The sequence below is a fragment of the Suricata suricatta genome, chromosome 5, assembly GCF_006229205.1.
Source record: "Suricata suricatta isolate VVHF042 chromosome 5, meerkat_22Aug2017_6uvM2_HiC, whole genome shotgun sequence".
In the NCBI taxonomy this organism is placed as follows: domain Eukaryota; kingdom Metazoa; phylum Chordata; class Mammalia; order Carnivora; family Herpestidae; genus Suricata; species Suricata suricatta.
The window spans coordinates 42,812,268-42,832,722 of NC_043704.1; the positions used below are offsets into that span (position 1 = coordinate 42,812,268).

At 39.1% G+C, this 20,455-nt stretch overlaps 1 long non-coding RNA gene across 1 annotated transcript in view; it reads left to right on the forward strand.

Moving 5' to 3' along the window:
- LOC115292940 overlaps positions 1 to 20,455 on the forward strand; it is an 85,924-nt gene that overhangs the window by 5,487 nt on the left and 59,982 nt on the right. Inside the window, exon 2 of the long non-coding RNA XR_003909248.1 lies at positions 18,968 to 19,025. This is a non-coding gene — a long non-coding RNA (uncharacterized LOC115292940). The remainder of the gene's footprint in view (positions 1 to 18,967; positions 19,026 to 20,455) is intronic.

Here is a 20,455-nt window from a genome sequence, read left to right on the forward strand (position 1 = left end):
CAGAACAATTGCTGTTGTAATGTCATGCTGATCTGAATGACCCTGTTATGTTGGAGTCTTGATGCAAAGGGTGTCAAATCATGGTAACTTGCCACTCTTTCCCAGGCAAATAACGAAGTTTCTGGTGGGTTGGTATTTAAAGAAAAGTTGCCCAAGGAGTAAAGTATTTGTCATAAGGCAGCTCAAAAATGATCACAACACTAATTATCATAAGTAGAATGTAAGAACAGTGTACTCAAGTTGATCATCAAACTGAATGACATTCAAATCTATTTCTTACTGGAACTTATATAGCATGGTAAAATAATGAGGAAGAACAGTCGTGGTCACCTAATTGGCTTGGCTATACTGTAAATGGAAAAGATAATTGAGAAGATGTCTTTCAAAGACAACTAGGTTTGTGAACTTAGGAGCTGGATTTTTGTGGTGGAAAAAAACCAATTTGCAGAGCTTTCAGACTACATGATAGTCTAACAGAATAATGTATTTTCTTCCCTTCTTTCCTTCCTTCCTCTCTCCCCCCTTCTTTATTTCTTTCCTTCCTCTCTCTCTCCCTCCCTTCCTCCTTTCCATCCTTCTTTCTTCCCCAACCCCCTTCAATAAGGTGAAAATAACTTAGAGACTATTGTATTTGGCTAACTGGTATTAAGGGAGATCCTATAATTTTACTTTTACTTTTAAGATTTCAGTCACATGAATTTAGCACTATGTGATTTTTCATGCATCAAGGACCAGAAATTTTTGCTTTATAACCCACTAGAAAAAGACCAGAAAGTTTTGCTTCCTAAAAATTTATTCAGTGATACTCTATACATTTTCTTATTTCTAAGCAGTAAGTTTATATTCTTTCTCCTAAAGATGTCTTTTTGTCCCATTTAATATGCAATCTGATCTTAATACATGAATATGGAGTCTACTGAGACTAGAGTTTGATTTGTGATTTTTATATGGCCTTGGATATTTTCCTCTTAATAACAAGAACAGTATCATTGTTTTATAATCAAAAGCCAAATTTAAAGTGCATTATCTATCAAAACTCATCAAATAACCAACTTGCATGTCCTCATGTCAATTATATACCCTCTTCTCAATAATGGAACATATAATTTTCTGTTATTTATCTGAAATATTAATCCTACATTCTCTAGGCAAGAAAAAAATAGTTTTCCCCGCTACTTTTCTAGATTCTCAGCTTGGGCCGCAGTAACAAAAGACAGGTTGACAAGAGAAAGCAAACAGATGTGTATTAACATGTTTACCTCATGTATACATGTGAGATACCCAGGGAAAAATAAGAAAATTAGATGTGGCTTTGAATTTAGACTTAAATACCATCTTCAGCTAAATACAAAGGGAGAAGGGTGTGAGGAAGGCTAATTGTAGGAGAGGTAACCAGGAAAAGTGTGGTAAACAAGAATAAGGTTGGCTATTCAGCTGTAAGTTGATTCCTTCTCCATTAATAGGAGTTTCTAGTGAATCGTTGTTTCTTTTTGGTACACCCTCACAAATGGAGACTTTCTTTATAATTGTAAATATCCTTTAGGAAAGGGTAACTTCTGTTGTATTTTCAGAGCTTCTTTTGTGTCTGGTGTTTCTCAAAATAATCAGCTCAAAATAATCCTTATGTCAAAGAGTCAGATTTTGGGATGGCATATTCTTGCACCCTTTACTCCTTTTTAGTTTCAATATTTATCACTCTTATCTTTGTAATTAAAGGGAAAATAGTTTTGAAGTATTTTCAACAGAAGTTAAAATCAGTTTATAAGAAAAAAAATCTATGTAGGATATTTGAAAAAGTGGATTTGAATATTTAACAGTAACTAGTGAATTGCTACTAAACATCAAAAAAACAAAACAAAACAAGAAAACATCCAACTCTTCATCTATTTGGTGACTTCCTCCATTGCATTTGAGGGTATTTCCAGTCTTCTCTAAGGTACTAAAGTAAAATTCAGCATAACTCTTCCTCCTAATTTTGGTACCACTGATTGTCTTTACTTTCTGAATTGTTCTCATTTCTTTTTTACAGCACATTGTTCTTGATTCTTTTCCTATCTCTAAGTTCTTCCATGTTTTCATCTTCCCCTTTAATGAGTATTTTCTGAGTGTGATTCTTCACTCATCTGCATGCATAATAACCATTATAATAGGATTGCTACTAAAAATGCAGATTTTTGATCCTAGTTCTGGCCTCCTAAAGAGAAATCTCCTAGTAGTAATAGAGCCTGCCAATCTGGCTTACAGATTCTCTGAGTGTGCCTAAAGCATAATAAAGTTTGAGATCTACTACCTTAAATGATGGGCTATTTCATTGTTTTCTCAGTTTGCCTCAGTCACACTAGAATTCTCCCTACTGTCTAAAAATGTTCTTAACCTATTCTGGCCTCCATGCCATTTCCATTCCAATCTTACTCCTGAGTCTCAGAATGCTGTCTCTCCTTGGAGGGCTCATGAAAGCCTCAAATCCCCCCTTGAACTTGGTCTTCATCCTGTCTTTCCTTCTTCAGTGATTGCCATCACTTATGTCTGGGCGGCTGCCAGAGCTAGAAACTGAGAGGTAACCCTAATTTTTGTCTTTTCCCCTAGATTCATTCTCTAATAGTCTCCTATTTATTCTGCCTTCCGAATATCTGTACATTTTATCCAATTATCTCTAGTACCACTTTCACTATCTTTATTGGTCTTCATTATCTCTCATCAAAACTTACAACAGTAATTTTTTATTTTCCCTAGTCCCTAATAAAGGTCTTGCATTCCCCTGCTGAGATTTTTATTCTAATTTTGTTACCTCTCTGATTAAAAGCTTTTAGTATTTTTAGTGTAAAATATCGCCTCCTTAGTGTGACTTATAATGCCCTTCATGATTTGATCATTGTTTGTCTCTCCAATTTATTTTCTTACCATTTCTAGCCTTATGTTTCATAATTTGATCACACTAAATTTCTTACAGTTCCTTTAAGAGTCCATGCTCTTTCTTGTCTCTGGGCATTTAGAGAGTACTCCTTCTTCCTGGAGACCTATTCCCCACCCTATTAACTCTGATAGTTTCTACTTAACATTAAGGTCTCAGTTCTTCAGGAATGCCTTTCTCCCCACCTTTTGGGTTTGAGCACAGTATCCCAGCAGTGTCCCAAACAAGAAGGAAGAAGGAGTGGTACCAGCCAGCACTACTCTAACATTTTATTTGGCTCATAGTATTCTACAGAAATGGGTCGAATCTTCACCTATAGCTGCAAGGGAGGCTACTTATGAAAGTATTTTCCAAGGGAGGGAGATACTAAGATCAGTTCAGACATCATGATTCGTCACCCAGATTAGACTCGTTCCTGTTAGGAACAAAGTTAGGATTCTGTTGTTAGGAAAGAAGGGGAAATGCCTCAGAGGAAGAGATCATGTGTGTTTATCAGGCTTTCCCTTAAAGACTGACGCCCCACGGAACTGCTCACCTGGCCTCCTCCTTAGTTCAGCCCTAGTTATCTCCACCTTCTCCCCAGAACCTCAGGGCTGTTTCCATAGTAAGAAGCAAACACCTGCATGGCTCTCCCAGTCAAGGTTAATGTCTAGGCGTCTTGTGTTTGCTGCCTCTTAAGGGAGCCTCTTGCTACTTTGCATGCTACTTGTTTCCAGAGCTGAAGAAACACTGCTTAAAAGGATTAATTTGGCTGGTGCTCCAGAGAATTTGGAAGGTAAACAACTGTTTCTTTTTTGTCAATATGGCAATTAAGAATGGAGAGATTAAAGAAAGAAAAGTAAATGCAGCATTTATTTCTACAGTAGAGTGATAGGCTAGTGAGTCACTGAATTGGGAATGGGTCCTGGAATAGTTGTGGATTAATAAATTCAGTTCAGGGACAAAGGTCTCTCTCCTTCAACCCCTTTTACTCCAAAGTACCCAAACACAGCATAGACTGAAGCTTGCCAATTTAAAATTGGGAATTTGTGTTCCTTTGATTATGTTTAAAAATGTTTTTATGTCAGAGACACATATCTGCATGAAAAATTGGTTTCAAGTGAAAGCAAATGTTTCCACAGCCAGAAGGGTTATTTTTGAGTTTATATAAATATATAGTCATGTTATTAGAGTAAATGATGTGATAGGAGTATGACTAGTTGATATGAAATCAGTCTCACAAAGTGAATAGTAGTTCCAGCTCTATTATCAGTTTTTCTATCAGTGAGCTTGGCAAACTGCTTACTCTTTCTGAGACTGTTCCCTTATATTTTATTTTTTAATGTTTATTTATTTTAGTAATGTATATTTATTTTTGAGAGACAGAGAGAGAGACAGAGGGTGAGCAGGGGAGGGGCAGAGAGAGGAGGAGACACAGAATCTGAAGCAGGCTCCAGGCTCTGAGCTGTCAGCACAGAGCCCGAAGTGAGGCTCCAAGTCACAAGCGGTGAGATCATGAGCTGAGCCGAACTGAGCCACACAGGTGCACCTGCTTGCTTCTATTTTGGATAGCGGCCCCTTCTCTGCTGGTTGTTGAGGGCTGCTGTGCTTCCTCGTACTCCCTGATTCTTAAGTTAGTGCCTGACACAGGATACATACTGAGTAAATTCTCATTAAAGAGAATATAGATTTAAAAATCAAATAAAGTATGGGGCGCCTGGGTGGATCAATTGGCTAAGTGTCTGACCGTTTGTTTCGGCTCAGGTCATGATCTCATGGTTTCCTGAGTTTGAACCCCAGGTCGGGCTCTGCGCTGACTCTGTGGAGTTTGCTTAGCATTGTGTCTCTCTCTTCCTCTCTCCCTGCCCCTCCCCCACTCACACAATCTCTCTCAAAAATGAATAAATAAATTTAAAAATATAAAAATTAATAAAAATTAAATGAAGTACATATATGAAAGAATTGTGAATGATGATGTACATGTAACTTTTTACTTTCTTCCATATGAATATATCTTGTTTCAAATTTTACTGTCAGAATTTAATGGGTAAATGAAAGCCACATTATAGAAACATTAAATTTACAGTACTTTTAAGATTCCATTTAGCAATCTCTGGCGTCTGACCTTATCTATAACCTTCAGAGTTATTTACAGAAGTGAATTGTATTTATTAACAATTGGAATCACTTAAAAGGCAACTTTAAACCTTACATATGTTTTTAAACGCCCCTCTGTAAAGGAACAGATGGAGTTGCTTTTGATGTACAGTGGTTTTCACTGTCAGTCATTAGCAACTAAACTAATCAGAAGCCACACTTGCCAAAGGGTAGCCATGAAGAAGGGAACACACTTAACTGGAACATAATTTCAGGAGAAGATCACGATGAGGTTTCCCTTACCTGTTTGAATTCCTGGAAGACTTGAGTTAATAATGTAGCTTTGAGACTCCGTGGGGACCGTGCGTTTGCTGCCTCTCCATCCGAGAATTTCAGAAGAGCCACCTGCAAATACCTATCTGATGTGCTTATACCAGTTATTTTACATGGCAAAACCTGTAGGCAAAGCAGAGGGCGCAGTGAACCCAAAGAGGAAAAAGGGACATTTTTCAGGGGATATCGTGTTTTAGAAATTCCTCAAAAAAAAAAAAAAAATCAGGAGGGGGAGGAAACCTGGTTAATTTAGTTAGACAAGGAGCCCATTAGGCTGAGGTGTGGCTTCAATGCCTTAGTTGCTTCCATAAGCAAAGCAGGCTCCAGGCTGTAAGGCCTCAAGGTTTAGAAATAAACACTTAAGGACAACCAGTCACAAACAGCCAACTACGGCAACTTGAATAAGGCAGCTGCTTAAGCTGGGGTCAAATAATTTTTTATTTTATTGAGTAATTTAATTTTTCTTTGCTCCCACTGCTTCTTTATAAAAGTCTTTAGCTCCTGTCGGTGGAGCGCTCTAACCACCGTCAGATTGGCACTGTCTGATTTCAATGAATTTTTACTCAAATAAACTCTTAAATTTTAATATGTCACACTTTATCTTTTAACGATTTTAAATGCAAGGGTTATTGTCCCGGTGTCTGTTGCTTCTCTCTCTGCTCAGTAGTGATAGGCCAAATTTAATTGATGATAGGCATACATAGAATATAATGAGGACTCAGAATTATTATGAAAAAGTCTGATCTTATCCAAATGGTGAGCTAATGCCCACGAAAAATAGTCGACGTTGCCACAAATGTAAACAAGGGTACTGTCATTATCCAGAGACAATCACTTAAAAAAATTTTTTTAATGTTTTATTTATTTTTGAGACAGAGAGACAAAGCGTGAGCAGGGGAGAGACAGAGAGAGAGGGAGGCGCAGAATCTGAAGCAGGCTCCAGGCTCTGAGTTAACTATCAGCACAGAGCCCAACATGGGGCTTGAACCCACGAACCATGAGATCATGACCTGAGCAGAGGTCGGACCCTTAACTGACTGAGCCACCCAGGCGCCTGAGACAATCATTTTTATAGAGAAATGAAAATGGGTAACATTTTGAAATACCACCCACTTCATTTTCCTTCTTGGTCATGGTCTTTTTACTCTGTGGTCTTCAGGATTAAGTGAGACGTGAGTGTAAGGTCTGTTGCCCTGGGGTAAAAAAGTGTTGGTATATTGCTCTCCGGGGAGCAACCAAAAAACAAGACTTACATCTGGAGGCTAGGAGAGTGCATTTCCTGGTCCAGGATTCAGAGACAGTCATACTGGGCCAGACGAGAAAAGCCAAAATGAACAAAAGATCAAACCGCATTCTGGTTTATGCAGTGCTAAGCTTGCCCTCCCCAGCATTGCAGAGGCAAGTCTGGGCGCTTCTTTTGATGCTGTGTCTGGAGTTTCAGTTTTGGTTTCTCCTTTCTCTAATAATCATTTGACTCTGTTACCTGCCAACCAACCTGGGTCAGTGCCCCGCCCCAAACCCTATATAAGAGTGAATTATTTTCTTAATAAAGGGGGGCTTGATCAGAAATCGCTTGTCTTGCCTCACTCTCTGTGCTCCCTTTCCTGCCCTATTTCTCTCCCCCTCCCTGAGGAAGGAACCCGCAAGGATTTACCGCCCCGAGGGCTGGGGTGAAGGGACCGGACAAAAAAGAATAAAAAAAAAAACCCTCTGAAAAAGAGTCAAATTTTTGACTTCATAGTTCATGAGTAGGCTTTTGTAATTTTATATTAGGTATTAGCATGAAAGATAAAGAATGTTTGAAAAGCAAAAGCGTAGACATTATTCAGACAAAACAGGTTTGTAATGAAATAGCAGAAGTTAGATTTTAACGTGTATCCAGGAGACTGGACCACTCAAACATGGAGCCCTTGCCCAAAACCAAGGGGTGAGAAGAATGAACAGTGAACCGTTGTCTCTAGTGTAGAGAAGATAAAAGTACAACTAGTTGAACTGAAGGAGATAATTGAATTTGCTGTGCATGGGGTTTAGACACTAATGGGATGCTGAACAGGGGCCATTGCCAAACAGCCCTGAGAAGATGGTGGTAATTTTCATACACTTGCAAGTACTACCATTGGTTTTTGTTTGTACTAGGTGATGACAAAAAAAAAAAAAATTCACCCATAATCCCATCACCCTGATAACATATATTCCATGCTTCTCCTTTAGTCATTTTAATCTATGCGCATTTATGTACACTTACGTCTGTGTCTAATCTGTACTGGTACCTCTGCTTGCAACTCTGTTTGCATCTCTAAGTCTGTAGCCAGAGGTGTGCCTGTATCTGTTTCTAAAAGTAGCATGTGCTGGGACATTCTGGGAATGTGGTAACAATTGGAAAGGAAATTAAAATAACTCATAATCAATGTTTCTAACAAAACTGGGTCACAAGCTATTCCTTAGAACCTCCAGATAGAAGAAGCTGAAACAAATCGACAGCACAAAAACTGCAGCGGTCAACACCACCTTCACTGGAAGAAGCTATACGGCAGCAACAGAGTGGCCCAAAGACCTAAGCCTGGGACCGCACAAAAGAGCCGACACTTGGAAAGTTTAAGGCGCCGGAGCTGGCTATTCCCCATGAACTCTTGATGCTGATTCACCAGACTTTGAAAGGGTCCCGTAGGAGGGAGAAGCTGCCAGCGGTGGAATCAGTACTGGTTAGAATAGGGACATTAACAAGAAAGAGGAAAGGATGTCCAAGTAAAAGTGGGAAAGGGAAACAGAACTAGAAGAGCTCAGAAAGCAAGCCACCATTTATTTTTTTTTGTTGTTGTTAACACTGCATGCAAATGCTGCAAGAAGGAGCTCTGGGAAGTTAGAAAATGCCATCTAAACCGAGGTCCCTCCTAAAAGTTCCGGAAAATAACTTCACATAAAAACGAACAACAGAAAAGTGTGGCTAATTCCTGTTAAAAATTATCAAGAGACAAAGAGAATAAGGCTGAAAGCATGCTGGAATAATAGGACTGTAAAACAGATCACATTTATCACATGCTATTTCAAAATAAGATTGAAGACATAGTGTGTGTGTGTGTGTGTGTGTGTGTGTGTGTGTGTGTGTGTCTGTGTGTCTGTGACATAAGCTCCACTGAAAAGTCCTGGGAACAAAAGCAATATCACCAGCAGCAATGCATTTTGCTGGTGCCCAAATTATGTTTTAAAATGTCTTATAATATTTAGGGCTTCTGGATGGCTTAGTCGCTTAAGTGTCCAGGTCTTGATTTTGGTGCAGGTCATGACCTCACGGTTCGTGAGATCAAGCCTCATAGAGGGCTCTGCGCTTGGGATTTTCTGTCTTTACTCTGCCGCTTGCCCTTGTGTGTGCATGCACCCCAACCCCCCCCAAATAAATTAAAAAATTAAAAAAAATACCTTATAACTTTTAAGAGAAAGAAAGAAATGTACAAGATGAGTTTGGAAAATCTCTTGCACTGGCTAGCAAAGGAGCTATCAGAGACTTTTTGGGATCATGTCAAAAGGAATTAAGCATTAACCTAAAGAGTTCCCCAATGGCTAATACAGTTGACCTTTGAACAATACAGGTTTAAATGGTCCACTTATGCCTGGATTGTTTTACAGTATAGTACTATAAATGCCTTTTTCTATTTCTTTTGATTTTCCTTTTTAAAAAATCTTTTTTATTTTATATTTTAGAGAGAGAGAGTCAGAGTGTGAGCAGGGGAGGGGCAGAGAAATGGAGACTGAACCTGAAGCCAGCTGCAGACTCTGAGCTGTCAGTACAGAGCCGGATGCGGGGCTCAAACTCACCAGCACTGAGATCGTGACCTGAGCCAAAGTCCGACGCTTAACCAACTGAGCCACCCAGGCACCCTCCTTATGATTTTCTCAGTAACATTGTTTTCTTTAGCTTACTTTACTGTAAGAATATAATATATAACATACAAAGTGTGTATTATCGACTGTATTATCAGGGAGGCTTTTTGTCAACAACAATAGTCTATTAGCAGTTACGTTTCGGAGGAGTCACAATTTATATGCAGCTTTCTGATGACTTTGCAGTGGGTCAGTACCCCTTGCTGCCACATTTTTCAAGGGTCAACTTTATGGGACAATTTAAGCTTCAAGAAGCATAAGCAATACATGACTGAAGTTTATATGTTTAAAAACATAGGTTTGTTAGGGACTGTTATGTGAATGGAGATCTCGATCCTTGGATTCCCCATGAGAGATTTACGGGGGAATCCATGCTCAGAATAAAGACAGCCAGAGGAAAGTAGCAAGCACAAAGTGGTCTATTAAAGAGAAATACATTCTCAAAGTGGGAGAGAGAACAGGTTCCATGAGGTGAAACTGGCCGTAGGTTGTTTTGGGATTGGATGTTAGTGGGTCTCTCTGGGCTGGGTCAGGAGTGGTGGTGTGCATTGGGGTGGTCTCTAATGGAGGCTGCTTCCAGTCCTTGGAGAAATTCCTCCCCCAGGTTGAGAGAGGGAATTTTTAAAAAAATAGTTTATTGCCAAGTTGGTTTGCATATAACACCCAGTGCTCTTCCCCATAAGTGCCCCTCTCCATGACCATCACGCCCCCTTCCCCTTTCCCCCTCCCTCTTCAGCGAGAGGGGGAATTTTTGAGCCTATAAGATTCATACCTACCCTCCTTGTAGCCTTTCTCTAGATTTTGGGCTATTCCTGCGACACAAATGTATTATAATGAGTGTAGGGGTTACCTTGGGGCAGGGGTAGAATGTTCTACACCTGTGGTTCTTGATCATTCAGGTCCAAGGTTTTGGAAGCCCCAAGGTCAGGATGCTGAGCTCCTGGGCTTATAACCTGTAGGGTTTTTGTTTGTTTGTTTGTTTGCTTGTTTGTTTTTATCACCGCCCTTACTTCCAGCTCAAGTCTCCATCAGTCCCCTTTCAGGATGTGGGACTCTGCCAGGGGCTCTTCCTTCCATTGCTTACATCTAGCTTCTACCTAACAGGTTTATGATAATATAAAAATTAATTAGTCACTTTTTTAGAGATGGAAGGAATAAAATCTTCAGAAATGGTACATAAAGAGAAAAGAATAAGGCATTTCTGTTGCTTTCTTATATGAACTGTACCACTGGCTGACCAAATGGTCGAAAGGTCACTAAGGCCAATCACCTATTTCAAATTTTTCTATAAATGGAACGAGTGCTGTGTTTAACATTGCTTTTGCAATGAGGTTAACCAGCAATGCATTCATTTATTATTTATTCTGATGAACTAGTCCAATTAGTCATTTTTATGTGCTTCTGCTATTAAGAATTAAGAAGCTAAGGAAAAAGCCAGCTTTGGCTTAACATTTTTTCTGTATGTTACAGAACATATTGAGAATAGATGGTAAATTCCACCTTTGACGTATGCTCAAAGTGAGTTTTGTAACCTGCTCTGGGATGAGAGATTTCTAAAATGCAGGCCCTGATTCTGAGGTTTTTCTATGGCTTGTGGTAGTGCTGGGATTGGACAGACATCCATTTTTCTGGCAGAGATTCAAATAACTCCTTTTTTCTGTTTAATGTTTATTTATTTATAGAAAGAAAGAGAGACAGAGAGAGCAAGAGTGGAGGGAAGAGCAGAGAGAGATGGAGAGAGTCCCAAGCTGGCTCCGCTCTGTCAGGGCACAGCGAGAGACGGGGCTCAACTAGAGAGAGAAAGAGAGAGAAAGAGAGAGAGGGAATCCCACGTGGCTCTACCTTGTCAGGGTGCAGCCCCGGGAGGGGCTTGTCGTGGGGCTCCATCTCACCAACCATGAGATCATGACCTGAGCCAAAATCAAGAGTGACTGCCAAGCACAGTGAATTAATCTGGCCTGTTTGGAATGAGAGAATCTCCCTGAATGACCTAGCTGGGTGCATCTATTTTTAGAAGGAATTAAGTGTTAGTTTTTAACAGTGGCAGAGTTCTGAGAATCTCATGTTAATATTTGTAGACTATTTCCCAGTAAAAGAGTTCAGTTTTTGCCTAACATTTTTCTTAAAACATTGTTCTCAAAAACATTGTTGTTATTCCAATCTGCCACTCCCTGGGGCAAAGGAACATGCCTGAGGCTCCGTGGTTGTATTTCCTGTCTCTTTTCATATATCCAGACTCTCTCCAGTACGGGATTTGAACTTGATACACACATTTTGCTATGTATGTGAGATCTATAGTTTGTCATATTCTTCATCTTGCTGCTTTCACTCCCTTAATCAATCAGAGCCACCTTTTCTTTTCTTTTTTTTAAAGCTATTTTTATTTATTTATTTATTTATTTATTTATTTTTAACATATGCAATTATTTTCCATCATTTACAGTACAGTGGTTACAATGACACTCCAAACAGAAAAGCAAAGTGAAAAATCAGAACCCCAACTTCTGTTTCATGTAATTAGACTTATACAGAAATTAGAAGGTTAAGTAACAACTAGTTAATCACCTAGTTTCACAGCTATCTGAAGTGGCACCTTTTCTTAAGCAAGTTAACTAGTCAAAAGATATTTCAGGCATGTGCTGAATATATATCAAGTCAATAGGATGCCTCAGAGGTTTCTTCAGTCCCCGCGGTACATAACAGAAAAAAAAGAAGTGAAAGCAGAGAAGTTATGGCTTTTCCATGTTCACAAAGCGAGTTCACAGCCGATCTTTTTTTGTAACTCTGTTCAGCATGTGGGTCAATTTACATTGTTACTCATGTAACAACGATGAATAAAACCCTCCCCGGTTTGTTAATGACTTTAAAAAGACCGAGTTACCAATATGGGTTCCCCTAAAGCAGAAAATACCCATTACTATTTGTAGAACAGATATTTTCTTCCCAGATACAATGCCAAATAAATTGAAGCATGTTAATATTGTCATATTGATATTCGTACAGGATACATTCAGGTTTGCTTTGCAGTACCAATATTTTGTGGTACTTAAAAAATACTGGGAAAAACAGATGATACCAGTTTATAAGACAGCTTTGATTAAAGTGGTGTTGAGTGTTTGATGACCAACATTGATTTCAGTTGTAATAAAGTAACTCTCTCCTGATCCCTTGGTAACCTTGCCTTGCTGCTGATTCTTTCTTGGAAAGACACTGGCCTTGCCTCAGAGGCATATTCTGGTCTGTTCCCCACATATCCCGTGGGAACTTCTGCTCTGACTCTTTTCTTCTGTCTCGTAAAATTAGCAATCTGCAAGTTTCTTCCCTTGGTTGTTTTACTTTCTATCCCATACTCTTTGTATTTTCAAATATTTCCACCACTTCAACCATAACCTCTGCTTACATAATTTATAGCACTTTTGTTAGTTTTCCCCCTAAACTCCCAGAGACTTTCTAACTGCCTGGTAAAGGGGCTCATTTTGGCGTTGGCTGGTTTAATATGCCTGAATCGGAAAACTCATTATCTCCTTACATCCTAAACCAACTTTCCCTTCTATTTTCCTTTTTCTGTTTATCTTTCTCCTAGTTACTCAGGCTCAATGCCTATGAATAATTTTTTTCTTGCCATATATTATTCCTTTATCCTAGAATTTCAAGAAGTTGTCAAGAATTGCAAATTTGACTTCTGCAAAGTTTTCTCATCCATCCTCATTTTTGCATTTCTTTCCTACAGTACTAACGCCTCTCTTTTATGAACTCTTTCCAGGCCATTGCAAGAATGAACTGTTGTCTCCCTACTTCTGGAGGTCTTTGTACACTACTCTCCCAACATATGTAATTAATTTGCCTAAGCACAGCTCCAGTTCACATGCTCCAAGACTGCCCGTAGTCCCCACTGGCTAATGGCAGTTTTTGTCAAAGCATAATAATGTCTTTAGGAAAAGGCTTCAAGCTATTTTGCTATTTGTTCTTTTCTTTCACTGAGCTATGGGTGCCTGAATTTGTTTCTCAAATTTAATGCACATACAAATCTAATGTGGTTCATGCCCTCTTCTTGAAAAGCATTTTGTGCTTTTTTGTGTGCGTTCTTCTGTGCAGTCTGATACTGTCTGCAGTACCTGTCTCCCCATCTGCCTCTATCCTAATCCTATTTCAACTGCAAAGCTCAGCCCAAAAGCCAACCTATCCATGGGATCTTATTTGTGTGAATTTTGTGTTTTCCTTTCGAATTCGCAAACATCTGTATATGCGTTGTGCACAACACTTTCGACTACATTACCTCACATGATAGTTTCTCAAAAAGAAATGTAAGACTTTTGAAGATGGACAATGCGTTATTTTGCTTTAAATCCCCTGTGGGACTTGCACAACACATCTTACTGCACACGTGAAGTAGGTGTTCAGTAACTCTTTATAGGTGGAATTATTCTGCATGGTTGAGCCACACTGGTAGAACAAACCACTGGTAAAAAGGCTTGAGTTCATAATTAATGTTTGTGATATTTCCTGTAAACTAAAAACCTTAGGTTCCATTTAGTGGTGGCCTTTTCAGAAGTGTTTGTATAAATTCCAAATATCAAACTCTGCCCTATTGTTAAAATAACAGCAGATTTCAAATCAACTTGATGTTTGAGATTAAAAAAGAAAATGTTAAGTAGTAATGAATATAAAGAAGATTAAAGCTTTTTTTTTTTAACAGGAAAACCTAAATTGGTAAATATAAGTAGAAATGGAGTGTTCCTGTGGCCTTACTGGATTCTTTTACCAAGTTATTCGACATATTGTTTGAGAAATGCCGTGCATTCTTAGTGGATGTCTTAATTTGTCGCCACTCGGGCAGAGGGAGAATTGTGTCTCTTGTCAAGTGAGAAATGATGGAGCATTAGACGTGCAGGAAAAATGCCCCCGGGGTGCTCCTTCGGCCATTTACATTTTTTGTCCTGTTATTACGTGCCATGCAATGTGTTATAGATGCAAAATTGAACATCATAATATTTTTAAAACCTTCTTAAAATCTAGTGGGGAGATGGAAATATAACTTACCATTACTAAAACAATGTGGCAAGTTGTTAACTGAGGAAGCTATGGAATCTAAAAGAATAAGTAGGATTTGCTTGATAGATTAGGCAGGAGAGGACGTCACAGTCAGCAAAGTTCCTCAGTCTTTTTGTCCTTCTTTTTTCATGATTGTCACCCCCTTCCTTCCCAGCCTCCATTAGGCTCTTTGCTCCAGAACGCTAGCCCCCACCACCCTGAAATGTCATGCCATAGAGACACTGTGTGTCCCGTTCCGTCCTGTGGAGTGCTGGAGAGCCACAGACCATTGTATAGCTGACATTGTTTTGTCCCCAAAGAACCGCGTTTCATTGCCTTACGGTGATATCACCCCCAGTAAGAATGGAGGATCGGGATCCTATTGACTAACTTGAATGCCCCAAGATCAACTTTGCCAATCTTCTTAGTGTCCAATTACCCTCATGTTGTCCCAACTTGACTCTTCATTGTTTTCAAGTGATTATGGCTTAAATATTACAACTAGCTGGCTTTGGGCGTAATTTCTTTGTATTTAGTAGTTTGAGATTCTGCTATAAGTAACAGAAAAGTGACAGCTAATGGCGTGTATGCAAGATAGTTTCTTGCTCAAGTTACTTCATGTAGAGAAAGGCCAGAGGCGGGCACACCAGGGCTGGGAGCATGACTCTGCTCTACATGGACTTGAAGAATCTACCCTGGGGGCTCTTGTGCAAGTTGGCTTCCCGAACCCACATGGCAGGATGAAGGAGCAGAGAAGTGGGGCAAGGCCATGGGACAGATAGCTGCTGTTCAGGTAGCATTGAGGGAGCTGCCACCTAGCGCTCTGATGCACAGCCCACCAGCCAGGACTCAGGTGCATCCCCACAGCTGGCTGCAAAGGAGACTGCCACACGTGCTGCCTTGATTCGGGTGGCCTTGTGCCTAGCCGAGTGTTTTATGGAAAATGAGAGGAGGGAAAGTGAGGGAATGCTAGGGTTTTTGTTAGTCCTTGAGGAATTTTGCTTTGAATAAATTATTTTTGCTAGATAAATACAATTGTAGTTATTGATTGGATTAAGCCACAATGCACTGAAATGGCTTACAGTAAAAGATTGACCAGTCAAACTCTTAAATATTTTTTGTCCCACATAGTTTTTATCTAGGCATGTTTTTTATATTTAGTAGATAGATGCAGTTATTTCTTTTTCATTTAGTGTTATAAATAAGCATTTTTTATGTTGTTATCAAATCCTCATAATTTTAATGGCTTTATATTTGTTATAATGAATATTTTCATGCATCTTAACTTTTCCTCATTTTTTTCCTTACTATTTCCCCTATCTCCTTTATCTTCTCCTCAACAGATAATTGGATTAAAGGTTACAATTTTTTTATGTATGTTGGAAAAATCATTTTTCCACAAGGAATCTGCCAGTTGGTTATCTTTTGTAAGTTATGTATGAGAACACCTATGTAATTACCAAGTCACTCACTTTATTGGTTTAAAAAGTCATATTACTCTTATTTCATTGTGTTCTTTGGTAACTAGCAGAACTGAAGATTTTTATGTAGATTTTTCACTTTACTGACTTTGATTCAAGTTGTTCATATTCTGTTTTACATTTTAGTGTTAGTTTTCATGCCGATTTACATAAGCCTTTTATATAGTGCAGATATTGTTTTTTAATATATAAAATTTACTGCAAATATTTGTATGGATCTGTTTCACTTCTTATAAAATCATTTTTATTATCATTACAAACATGTATATATATAAATATATACAAATGTATATATAATATAGTCTTTGAATCTTTTACCTAGCTTTACAGCAGTTATCACACATTTTTAATTTATTTTTTATCACACATTATTTTAAAATAGCTTCTCCCTTTACACTTATGATGTAACACAACACATAAATATATATGTGCATGCATATATATATATAAGTATAACCTGAATTATTAGTCTGTTTCTGTTTTTGCAAAATCACTGATTTAATGATGTTTTAAAATATGTTTTTCAAGAATTAATAGTGTTATCTCTTGGCTTACCTGTAATATCCTTTTAAATAATGTCCATTTTTTAAGGATATTTATTTATTTGTTTAGTTTGAAAGTCAGAGAGGGGAAGGGGCATAGGGGAAGGGGGACAGAGGATCCGATCAGGCTCTGTGCTGCGGTGGAGAGCCCAATGTGGGGCTCGAACGCATGAACCTGTGAAATCATGACCTGAGCCAAAGTCGAACACTTAACCAACGAAGCCACCAAGGTTGCCCAAGGCTGTTTGTTTTTTAGTGGAGTATCATTAAGGAGAATAAAATCCTACTCATATTACTGGATTTGGACACAGAGGCCAAAGTTTGAGAGCTGGAAATGAGTACAGGGGAGTTGCCCCCTCCACCACCCAGAACGCCAACGCGTTACCTGCATAGAACATGCTGAGAATATTTCTGCTCGCTGGTGTTGGTGGGACTCTCAAGCTCAAATACGCATCCAGTATTCTGAGGCTAGGTTTTAGGTTACCTGAGTGACTCTCACCAGCCACTTTTTGGCGAGGTGATATATAAGAAATACCGTTTCGCTCCAGATTTACTTCTCAAACAAATTTTGTTGGGGCCCATCCAGCCAAAAAGCCTGCGGAGGTGATTCCACCGTGACGGCAAAGCCTCCGGGGCGGGGGGGGGGGGGGGGGGGGGGGGGGGGGGGGGGGGGGGGGGGGGGGGGGGGGGGGGGGGTATGTAATCGCAAAGTCCCTACCTTTGTCTAGGAAGGTGCTACCCTGGATGGCAGTTGGCACTCCCCCCATTTGAGGATCAGGACAAAAAGAACATAGGTCCTGGGAGACGGGGGTACAGTGCTGTGTGGCCTTTGGGACCCTGCTTCCCCCTACTTGAAAATGTGTGCGCTTGACTGCTTGACCTAAATGGATCAGAGACTAGAGTTAGTTCTCCTATTATCCATGCCACTTGGTAATTGTGGTTTCAGTAAATGGGCAGGCTTTCTGACTGAAACTCCCTCCCTGGTCAGAGGCACTTTACCCATAAGTCATTCATTGTTCACCTTTAAAGAAAAATAGCCTTGACATAAGCTTCAGTTAATATTACACTATATACGCAAAATAAGACCCCTGCTGAAATATTTTTAGTGATAAATTATGTTTTTGATCTTCTGTATTGTACCTCATTCCTGTCTTTAATTTTCTGTTCTCTCTTCCATGAATACAATGATCTTTTCTAAAACATGTGATTCCTAAGAAGTTATAAACAATGTAATCATTAAAAGAAAGATGTAATCACCTATGGTATATAAGACACCAAATTTCACAGTAAAGTGTGGTCTCTTCCACCATTCATATTGTCTGTGTTCTTTCTTGGAGATATTTTGCCGACACCAACCCCCTACTCAGGGACCCTTAGACTCTGGTGCGTGGGCTGGTCCCCCGCAAAATTTTAGCTTCCTTATGTTGGCATATTGATCTGGCAAACACTTGTAACTTTTCAATCCCTGTTCTGGAGCCTAAAAGATCAAAGAGTAAGAGATGAGAGGAGGGATATTCAGAGAGGATCTGACTTGGAGAGATGCATGGCAGAGAGAAGGGGAAGAGAACTGGGAAAGAATTACTGAAATGATTCATATGTACGTGCAGCTCCCTTTTGGTCACTCTTCACACTTAAATGCCTATGAACATCTAATGTTTATTCCTTTGAGTTATGCTGATCTATTTAACATTTCATGGCCTACATCAAATTAAAATACCATCATCTGACTTAAAATTACAGACCTCCTGCTCAGTTTAGAGTTCTGTTACATGGAAGTTTGCCCTCTTTGTTATAAGAACAAATATAAAACAGTAGGCGGGGGCCACTTTATATGAATTTGTTTACTTTAGACAATCATAGCTTTAAATACATTTCTTTGAAATTGCGCGTTGAAGTTCTATTCAGTAGCACTGAGCTTGCGTCTTACATCAAACAGTTCCTGAGGTCCACAGTTCCGCTAGTAAATATGTAGGCTCAATGGAAGGAATAGTGCTATATTGCTTTAAACTATTTTTCTAGTTTTCCATTATAATTTTTGCAGGAAAATTAAGTAGATGGGAGGGCTGATTATTTTGGCCATTTGATTCCCAAGTCTACCCATGAGGAAGAACAACCAAAGATCTGATTTTATTATAAAATTTTGCAAATTTCAGCTAACAAATTCCACCAGGTTTTCTTTCCTCAAATTCTCAGTCAAAATAAATTCTTTGGAAAAATAAAAATTTTAAAGGATAGGCAAAATGCGTGTCAAACATCAACGGAAAGCAAATGTTAGGGTGGGCATCTCTTAGTCAAGGAAACATTTGTTTTAATAAGTTTCCCTGTCTGATTAGTTTCCTCTTTAGAGAACACCGCTAAAATAAACACGCACACGATATCACCCTTCAGGGTTTTCTGTTTGCTGTGATTGTGTGGTTCAATCCATTAGAAAGCTAGCAGTACACAGGGCTTCCCATACTCCACTCGAGGAATTGCAATTTCACAGTTTGGTTCCCAGCACTGCCTTGCAGGGCTGCAGTCATAATGAGTTTCTGGCTCTGGACATGCAGGCAGAGGTCTATTATGTTGGCTTCTCAAGGGGGAAGGAGAGAAACACTGGAGGAAACAGCAATTATATCACTATATAATAACATAAAAGCTATAGAATAGTTCCCAAAACTCTAATGTACGTTACTGATATGTCTCTCTTTTCCTGTCAAATAACATTTTTTAAGAATAAAAATGGTACAGATTGGACAAGCTACACCATATGAAGAAGCCTGGGAAACTAAGGTATTGTACCTTATTTATTTAGAACACTATTTAACTGGAGTCTTAAAAACACAGAAAAAAAAAGAAATGACCAAATCCAAGAATTTTATCAGCTATAAAATCTCTGTTGTAAAAATGTTTTATGGATAAAATATTTATTTTTAAGAAATCTGTCTTACTAAAAAATATTATTATGAAAATAAACCAGTTTATAGGACATAATCTCATCATATGCAGGGCAATAGGGCATATTAAATTTGTTTTGTGGCACTTTTCAAAAAAACGAGGTCACAGAACAACTAGAAAAGTCTGAAGTTATTTCAGCAGGTGCTACTCCAGTGCTCTGGAGACATATGGCGTCAGGCTCCTCACTAGCACCCCTCCCTACCCGAGGCAATGTGATATATGAGAAATAATGCTGGCCTTGAAGTCAGCTAAGCTTGGGGACACATTACAGCCCCTTGCTCCTGCGGTGTCGCTGGATAACCTTCCTACTCTGTCTCTCCCTGTTGTAAACTTTAAACCTTGAGACAAATACTTACCTTGCAAGGTCATTGTGAGGGTCTCTGATAATGTATTTAAATTATCCACCATAATGACTGTAACAACATGGGGATTTAATAACTAGTGGAAGAAGCTACTGCTCTGCTGCTTTCCTGTATCTGTCCTGCATGATTTTCCTGGATCGGCTGTGGCAAATTTATGTAACGGCAGGTCCTTATCTTTCCGCCCTTATCCTTTTTCCACACCCTGGAAGACACTGTAGATTTATAATGATACTGTTTGCATTTCACTGTGTTTGGATAGTTCTAGAATCTAATTATCTCACTTATTTGCTGTGGGAGATACTATTAGTTTTGTTGTTGTTGTTGTTGTTGTTGTTATTTGGTAGGTGTTACAAATTTTAGGACACATTATGTTCAAGAAAAGATAGATTTGTATGATCATTTCTCAGTTTTTCCACTTAAATTTTATTATAGGTTAATTTCGTACAATGCAGGAGAAATAAAGTAATTGGGAATTAATTTGTCCTATCCATGTTTTGAGGGCTGGTACTAAGTAGAATCAGGTTCTGTTATGAACAGATACCTAATTCTCACCCGATTGGTCACTCATTTCATAAAGAGATCTCGAATCCAAAGAGCAGAGTCCCCAACAGGCGGTTCTTCCCTGCCTGTGCTGAGAAAGTCCAGAAGCAGGTGTGCTTTTGAATATACCTCTTAGGGAGTGGGGAGACATAGTGCCTTCAGCACTATCTCTTGTGTACTGCTTCAAAGGGGTCAACAGTTAGTGTCAGACCTATAAATACAGAGAACAAACTGATGGTTGCCAGAGAACAGGGGTGGGGGGTTGGGCAAAATGGGTGAAAGGTGGTGAGAAATACAAGCCTCCAGTTATGGAGTGAATAAGTCTGGGGAATAAAAGACACAGCATAAGGAATATAGTCAATG